Below are 9,237 nucleotides of genomic sequence, written 5' to 3'. Positions count from 1 at the left end.
ACCAAAAATTTTAACTAGCACTTATTTAATGGACACAAAATAACTAGGTTTGGGGACTACAGTTTTGCTTCGCGGAAAGATATAAAAACGTCTTGGGAAGGTTAATGATAAAAAAAAATGCACGTGCTACCATCACCAGAATCCGCCACACACTGCCAGACACCCTCAGCATCAGGCAGGCCTGGCTTTGAGAGCGCGCGCGTATTTACATGTGACCGTTGGTGACTCCGTTAGGAACTTGAGACTAACAGACAGCCCTCCAGCCCCAGCCCTGGTCCCTCTTACCTTTATGCTCCCAGCCCAGGAGGACTCGTCGCCCCAGAGCTCAAGAGGCTGACCGCAGAAGGCAGGACGTCCCTCCTAAAATACCCCACAACCAATTCTCCGTACTGCTCCCTTCCCAATATACGGGAATTCCTTCTTCATCAACGGTCTTAGCTCAGATCCTGGGACCAGATATGGACAATCCTAGTGTCCTCTACAGCTGTGCTCCCACGGCTGCCTGTTCTTCACGAGGTCAGCACTCTTTCCCCACAGATTCCTCTACAGGACTGAACCACGGCTGAACCAAAACCAAAATTGACCAAAAGTTCTTCCTAATATCCAAGTGCAAGCAGCTCTCAGACCCAGCAGGGCAGACTTGCCCTCAGGTACGTCACTATACCCTGTAAAGTCTGGGGGGGGGGGGGTGAGTCCGTTGCATTCTGATCCTCCAACCTTCAGAAAAGCCCTTTTAAGCTCACTCCCCCACCAGAAAGCCAGGCAACTGGTGGTCAGAGAGATGCCTGGCATCCCTGACTGTCCATTTCTGTTGTGTGCAGACATGAGACCAAGTCCTCCCCAATGCTCCCACAAACTTCCGGGAAGACTGCGGACTTTGGCAAGAGCCTTCGGATCTAGAATGAGAGGGATCGAGATGAATCCCTCCGCCTCAGGCTTGCCAAGGAGAATGGCAAAAGTTTGAAAAGGCGTCCTGAGTCTTACCTGCTTCCTGCCTGGCCCCCTTGCTGAATGTGGAACCGAAGACCACCCGTGGCTCTGCTTATGAAAAACGCCCACTACGGTGTAATGGAACCAGTAGCAGAAACGTTCCTCCAGAGCCGAGAGAAAGGAAAGACGCGCTGCCGAAAGGACATGGCAAGCACCACGGTCCATTCGACTGCATCTGTTCCATTAGAGTTCTTTGCTTCCTTCCCAGCTTCTGACCTTCCTTCCTGTCCTATAGGCAGAAGAAAGCAACGGCTCTTACCCAGAGGCAAAGATGGGACTTCCCAGAAAATCACCTGTGATTCAGAACAGGCCCACCAATGAGAATAGATGATTATCAGGAACCGTGCAGAGGGCAGGGCTGGGGGTCAGCCCACCCCTATGCCCTAACCACCTGTGTTGAAAGTTCTACTCACAAATCTGCTGGTCAGCAATACCAAGTTGGTGAGGATCTGAAGGCCCTGGGTGGACCCAGCAGCGTGGCTCTGTTTCGGTTCTAGGAACTCGCACTGTCCATGGCTGCTCTCAATCCCAAGGAGACACCAACTCCTGCAGCTTTGTCAGTTCCACGAACGGGCAGGGAGTCTCAGCTTTGGTCCCAGTCCGTCCAGCCCAGTGCTGCCCACAGAGATATCGTGACCCTACCTTACCCTGGGGCCCACTGGCTAATAGACGCTTGCTTCTCCGGGCGCCAGGCCTTCGGCATTGCCCTCTGGTTTGGTAGAGAGCTCCTTTGGGGAAGGCAGATGGCCCGACAGAGATTAGAAACTGTGACTCCTCAGACACAGCCCCCATGCAACCTCTGCTGCCTTGGGTCTGTCTCTCTGGAGAGCTGGACACAGCGGTTTCCCATGCCCCCAGTCACTCCTTGAGCTCCACCTTTTCGTACTTGACCTTCTAAGAGGTAGCCCTGGAGCGCAAACAGGAGATCGCAGGTCTCAGTGGTTCCATATTCTTCCTGGCCCTTGTCAGATGACTTCTGTAGCTTATCCATGCCAAGTGTAAGACCCGGTGGCATCTTCAGTACAGGTCTGTCAGACTCTCTTTTAGAGAGGAGCTCCCAGGTGAACAAGCAATATAGGTATGTTGCTCTTCTTCCACTTTAGCTACTGGATCATTTTTACATGTCACTTACAGTCAAGAGAGGAGACCATGCTTGTTAGTGGGACAAACTAACTAGAGACAAAGGGAACAGCACGGCAAAGAGAAGCCTTTCTTTTCCCTGCCTCAGAAATGTTCCCACTGTTTCCAGGTGGGCAGGTGTGAGGATCAAGACGAAGGGCGGAGAGTCCTAGTATTACTGCATCCAAAGGAAAGTGGGAGAGGTGCGGACAAAGGCCAAGTGGCAGAAGTATGCCCTTGGTGACTTCAGGATCTATCACTGTTCCCTACCCCAAAGTGTGTGTGTGTGTGTGTGTTTTACAAAGGAAACTCAAAGGGGAAGGGGAACCAGAAACTTCTATCTGCTCTGCTGATCATTTGATCTGAACACGAATCTCTGATTAATGGGCTGAGGTACAGCCAGGCCCATTTGGCCATCCTCTCTTTGAATACTAGCTCCCTTCTCTTGGCCTTAGCTGGTTTTAGTATAAGCTTGTTCTAACCTCCCCAGCTTGCTTGCCTTCTAGTGTTAGAGTTCTATGACTCCCCAAGCTGAGCCTGCGAAGCTGTGACAGTTGGGACACTGTTAACTGCTTTTCAAAGACAAGGAGACTGAGCTGTAGCTAGTCTTGCAGTCAGTGGCAAATCAGCCTGGTATGCAGTTAAATCGGTGTCATTGTTGCTAACCTCATAAGCCTGGCTCTGCTTCTCAGGCCAGAGCAGGCTGGCGCTCTGAATCTCTTAGGTGGAAGCCAAATGTCGTGCAGACAATGGCCTACACCCAGAACAGTCATGAGGCTTCAAGACTAGAGCATTTAGCTCCTAGGGAAGCATCCTCCAGGGCTTGCTTCCTGGTGCACACAAGAGCTCTATAGAATGAGTCGGCAGAAAGAAGGGTTCAGGATCTAGGGGTGCAGATTAATTTGGTGGGGTACTTAGCTAGCATGCAGGAGGCTCTGGGTTCAATCCTCAGCATTGCTTAAACTGGGTATAGTCGTACATGCCTGTCAATCCTAGCACTCAGGTGGATGGGGCAGGAGAATCAGAAGTTAAAGGTCATCCTTTGCTACATGAGAAGTTTGAAGCCAGCCTGGAAAACAGGAGACAGTGTCTTAAAGAAAATAAAATCATAGATGAAATAGTTCTGGAGTGAAGACACATTTATTTCTCGCATGCATGTGTGTGCTCAGGTACATGTGGATATGCATGTTTGTAAGGGTACACGCGTTGTGGTATATGTGGGTGGGCAGGGAGGTACACATGCTTCTAGAGGGAAAAGGGCAACCATGGGTGTTTTTTAATTCAGGGAACTTTCACCATTTGAGACAAGTTCTCTCTTGGCCTAGACTGTCATCAGAAAGCCTAGGCCAGCTGGCCTTGGAGCTTCCAGGGACTTACCTGTGTCAACCTCCCCCTTACCCTCATTGAAATCTCAAAAGATGAACCACCATGCCCAACTTTTCTTTTTAACATGGATTCTGAGAATTGACTTAGGTCTTCTTTCTCACAAAGGTAAATGTTTTACCCTCACCCATCTCCCAGCCTCCGCTAAGTGATTTATTTTAGTGTTTTAAGATTCTATTTTTAATTGTGTAGATGTGTGTGGGTATGTGCATATTAGTGCAGATCCTAAAGAGGCCAGAAGAGAGCAAGAAGAGACCCTGAAACTGGAGTTACAAGTAACTGTGAGCCGACTGATCTGGGCTCTGGCAACCAAACTCAGATCCTGTGCAGGAGCAGAGATGCTCTTGAATCCACATCTCTAGTCACAACATCTAAAGGATTTTTAAGCAGAACCTTTGAGAATCACCTATTTTTCTATAGTCCTAAAATTCTGATGCCTAAAGTGATGTAAACAAGCCTATTTACTCCAACAGTGCTGATCTTTGAGGTACCCACACTGGCACAGGCTCATTAACCTTCAACACCAGTAGCCATGGAGTAGGACCCTTAAAGTATCTCTCAATTCCTTAAGTGCCTGATGATGTATTAAACTGAGGACTAAAGACCCTGCAATGCAGTTCAAATCACAACTTAAGAAATAAAGGCTTGGAAATACCCACTGTAATTAGCTTCAGTAAGGTCTTCTGGGCATGAGTTGATACGCAGGCAGTGCCATAGGTAGGTGTGTGTTCCTTTTGTCAAGCAGGGCCTCACTGGATTATGGAGGTCCTGTTCTTTGGTGCATTAGGTTAGATGTGAGATGGTAAGTTTATTAATGGCTATGCAAACATGAAATTTTTGCCAAAATTGTATTGCTATAAAGTGGACAAGGCTGTTAAAACAATGCTATCAATTTAATTTGATTTCCTAAAATCTGGTACATACACACACTCTGAAGGTTGAACTCTAAGGTTCAAGGTAAGTCGTTAAAATATTATGGAGGTGGCTGTAGCAAATATTTAGAAACAAAGGAAGCCTTAAACTGAGACTTGGGGTGAATATATTCAAACTCACTGCATTTACAAACTGATCACCGTGCTGGATATGAAGAGTTTGGAAACACTTTGTCAATATTCATCTAGTTTTCATTCTCCTAACATACTTCATACAGCAACCATAGGACTACCGGATTGAAAAATTAGTATGGAATTCATATCATAGCAGTCAGCATTCGGATTGAAACTGAATCCTTGGCAACTATTTTTCTACGTTTTTCATTTTATGTTGAATTAAGATTTAACAGCCAGACATAGTTACAGAGTACCTTGCAGTATTTCAGTGTGTGTATACATACATATCCATCACCTAAGGTAACCAACATTTCTATCTTCCTGATATTTTATACTTGGAACTTTGAGCTGCTCCCTTCTACTTCTTAATTAGGTACCTAATGGGCTATTATAAGATATCGTCTAATCACCTTTCTATGCTAGGTTCCAACTGCAGAAGCTCTTCCTGCTTTTTGTCTGTTCTTGGTTTCCTTAGTCAACCTTCATCTTTCTTCTCCTCCCACTTCCTCTCCACTGGGGGCCACTACACCATCACTTTTTAATCTTTTCGGCTTCCCTATACTCCAGACAGAATGTGGTATTTGTATATGTGGTATATGGCTTATTTCTCATGACTTAGTTATTTTGAGTTCTAGCCATTTGGCTTCAAACATCAATTTCATTCTTTTTTAAGTTGTATTTATTTAATCATTATTTTTGAGACACAGTCTGACTACATATCCTTGGCTGATGTGGAACTAGCGCTGTAGACCAGGCTAGCATTGAACTCAAGGATATCTGCCTGCCTCTGCCTCCAGAGTGTTGGGATGAAAGGCGTGCATCACTCCAGCTGACCTTTCGTTCTGTTCTGAATGTCTTGTTTTTTGTTTTCATTCACATACAGAGTGATCATGCCTGCAGGGATGATGCTGTGATCATGCTCAACCCTTCCGATTACCCTCTGCTACTCATTTCCCTCTCTCTCAGAACCCCTTCTTCTTCCCAGTAGCCTCCCAGGCCATGCCTGGCATTTTATGTGGGGACTGGGGATTCAAACTCAGATCCTCATGCTTGCACAGCAAGCTCTCCTACCCACCGAGACACCTCCTCAGCTCTCTCCCATTCTTCTTCTCTCATATTCTGTCTCTTCTCTCTGCTCTTTCCACTGCTCTGGAAATGTTTCTTAGTTGGCCAACTATTTAGGTCAGTGGTTCACAACTGTGCTAGTTTTGAAAGCCTTTAATAGAGGTCCTCATGTTGTGGTGACCCCCCCAACCATGAAATTTTCATTGCTACCTCATAACTATAATTTTTGCTACTGTTATGAATCATAATGTAAATATTTTTGGAGATCATTAAAGGTTTGCCGAAGGGGTCAAGATTCACAGCTTAAGAACTGTTGACTTGAGTAGGGATAAAAGAAATAAACTATCCTCTTATTTAAGACGATTATAGCTCTGTATTGCTGAAGAAAAATAAATTATATGTATTTTATATATTTTATTATATAAAACACGTCTCTGTCACATTCTGTTAAGTGCCACTGAAGAAGACTCAGAATGTACCAGTTGCCAGTCCCCTGAAAGTAGCATAGGAATGGGACACCTCAACTCTCCCTAACAGCGTCTTAATTCACAACTTTGGGTTGTGGTCTCATGGCAATCTAAATTCTTAAAATTTTCCTTAACACACACCTTTAAAAAATAAACCAAAACAACAAAAACCTTCAATTGCAATTGCCATGTGATTCATCCTTCTTTGGGCCAAAGCAAAAAGACAGAATGAAAAGCAGCCACCACATTTAAACGAAGGTGTTATCAGTCATTCTTGTATATTACAGCTGCTCTAGGAGCCGTGGGGCAGAGGCATTTATATGGAAGATAAGCTCATTGTGTTGAACAAATTAATGTGGGATTGTGAATTAAATGGCACATCTTTGGACAGCTAATTAGCTTTGTGCTGCTCAATTAAGTTCCAAAAGGACATGTTGTGTTTCTTGATGGAATACAGAATATACTTCAAGGCTATTGCTGCCGGGATAACTTCAGTTCTAAACCCAGTGGGAATAAGCAAGCAAAAAACCAGGGCTCTGCAAACTCCAAACACTGCCAAAGAGCCCACTGTCAAACCATGCACAGCAAAACATCACATTTTATTTTCAGTCATACTTGTTACTCTCCAGTCAATAAATATGAAATTACATTTTCACTATATTGTTCACACTGTGAGCCAATATTTCATGTATTTGTGATATCTGTTCACACATGTGGAGGGGGGTTGCACGTACATGTATGCATAACCAAAAGTCACTGGGTGTCTTGGTATTTTCCTTCACTACGCCCACCTTAGATTTTTTTAGTGTGTGTGTGTGTGTGATGGAGGAGGGTCATCTTCTATGTGTTACTTTCATTGGTTAATAAAGAGACTGCCTTGGCCTTTTTGATAGGCCAGCCCTTAGATGGGTGGAAAAGACAGAACAGAATGCTGTGAAGAAGGGAAGTGAGGCAGACGCTATAGCTCTCCTCTCCAAGATGGACACAGGTTAAGATCCTTCCCGGTAAGCCACCACCTCGTGGTGCTACACAGATTATTAGAAATGGGTTAATCAAGATGAGAGCTAGCCAATAAGAGGCTGAAACTAACGGACCAAGCAGTGTTTAAAATGAATACAGTTTCCGTGTAATTATTTTGGGTAAAGCTAGCTGGGAGATGGATCACAGTCCGCCGCTCCCACCACTATATGTGTGTGTGTGTGTTTATCTATAAGTCACATGCATGTAGATACTCTCAAGGCAAGAAAAGTGTGTCAGATTCCCAGAAACTGGAGTTTTAGGCAGCAGTGTTGGGAATTGAACTTGGGTCCTCTATGAGAGCAGCAAGCACTACCAACTGCTACCAGCTGCTAAGCCAACTCTCTCGACCTCTTTCCCCATTTTTTTTTTTGAGACAGGATCATTTACTGAACATGAGCTAAGTGATTTGGTGAGACTGACTGACCAACAAACTCTGTTTCCTCAGGGCCATGCTTCTGTAAATGGCAAATTTTAAATTGTGTGGTGTGTGTGTGTGTGCGTGTGTGTGTGTGTACCTTTGCTGCAGAGTATTTGCACTTTTGTAGCAAGCTCTTATCTTTAGCCAGAGCCATCGGCAGACTTGGAAGTTTAGACACGTCAACAGACCAATCAGGAGGCTGTTTCCTGATTGAGGTTCAGCAGAGACTTCTCTTTGCCCTTCCAATCATGTGCTATGATTGGTTGCTTCATCCACATAAATGATCAGCTCCACTTCCAAAGAAAGCAAATTGTAAAGGATAAAACATTCGTCTTCTAAGAAGCCACCAAAGTACCGTCATTGCCCTCCCGTCACTGCCCTTCCTTCGGGCTACTATAATTCATGAAAGTGATTTAAAACTTTGGGCTTCACTGAATACTGCAAGATCCGGTCTGCAATTAGTTTTGTGTTTAAGGTTTCCTTCATCAGAGTAAATCATAATTCTTTGGAAGCAAAGTTAAACCTTGAGAAAAAAAATGCACAAATCTGCAAGCTTCCATTTTGAAAAGAATTGATTTATAAGAGAAAGAAACTTTAGTACCCTTTCCCAGATAGAAAATGCTCTAAGTAAGCTTGAAGAAAGGGACAAAGGAAGCCGCTGTGAACTTCAAGTTCTCAACACTCTACCTAAATCATTATCACTGCGTAGTTCCTGAAACTATTTGGGGTGTTCACATGCAACAGCTCATGCCTTGAAAAATAACTTTGTGATCTAACCTAAGGCAAAGTCTAGAGAAAGCGTGAATCTATTCATGAGATTCACATAACACCACTTTAAGGAACTTGAAGTGGGCAACATGCCATCAAGCATGACAATTTAAGTTCATGGCTCCACACAGTCTAAGGAGAGAACAGACTCCTGTGAATTGCTTTCTGACCTCCACTTACATAAGAACACATGCACATGTGCACGCACTCACACACACACACACACACACACACACACACACTACTAAAATAATGAACTTTCAAGGCATTTGAAGTTGCATTCTCCTTGCTGTTTTTAGCCTTCTTGAGAAAAAAAATCACTGCTTGTCACTCAACAACACATATGAAATGCCTATAAAGTCAGAGCAAAGGCCACATGAAGTCATACACTGGGGACTCAGGAGAGAGCTTGGTGGGTAAAGTGCCCACTGCACAGCGTGAGGCTCGGAGGGAGATCTCTATGGCCCATGTGAAAGTGTAGGGGGAGTGGCACACATCTGCAGTCCCGAGCTAGGGAGAAGGAGGCTAGCAAGTTCTTGGAGCTCACGGGCCAGGCTCTTAGCCCAGTGTGTAACCCTATCTCAGTAGAGCCTGTTTCAAAAATTAACTACTAGGGTAGTGAATGACTGAGGATATTCAGTGTCAACTCCTGACCTCCATATTCACATGTACTAGACACATACATACATATGTATGAATGCATATCCCCCTCCCCCAAACTTTCAAGAGGTTTCTTGGAAGGTGGTCCAAATTTTCCCACATCTTCTGTTTTGGTGATTGATGGTATACGATATGGACAGAAGGTGCTGAACATTTTCCGACTCAAGTCTTTAATACCTTGGTCTAATAATCGCTTCAAACAAATCACATCTAGCTAACAGGATAAGGATTCTGCTCAAAAATTTCAAAAGGGAACTGAAGAAATGAGTAAGTAGGAAAGAGCACTTGGTCCATACCC

At 44.6% G+C, this 9,237-nt stretch overlaps 1 long non-coding RNA gene across 1 annotated transcript; it reads left to right on the top strand.

Moving 5' to 3' along the window:
• Nucleotides 1-229: 229 nt before the first annotated feature.
• On the top strand, nt 230-3,229 carry LOC146895007 (uncharacterized). The gene is made up of 2 exons (XR_015001171.2): nt 230-650; nt 822-3,229. It is a non-coding gene; the product is annotated as an uncharacterized LOC146895007 (long non-coding RNA).
• The last annotated feature ends 6,008 nt before the right edge of the window (nt 3,230-9,237 follow it).

This window comes from Myodes glareolus, chromosome 5 (genome assembly GCF_982192425.1).
Source record: "Myodes glareolus chromosome 5, mMyoGla1.1, whole genome shotgun sequence".
NCBI classification, from domain to species: Eukaryota; Metazoa; Chordata; class Mammalia; order Rodentia; family Cricetidae; genus Myodes; species Myodes glareolus.
This window is presented reverse-complemented; position numbering and strand designations above follow the sequence as displayed.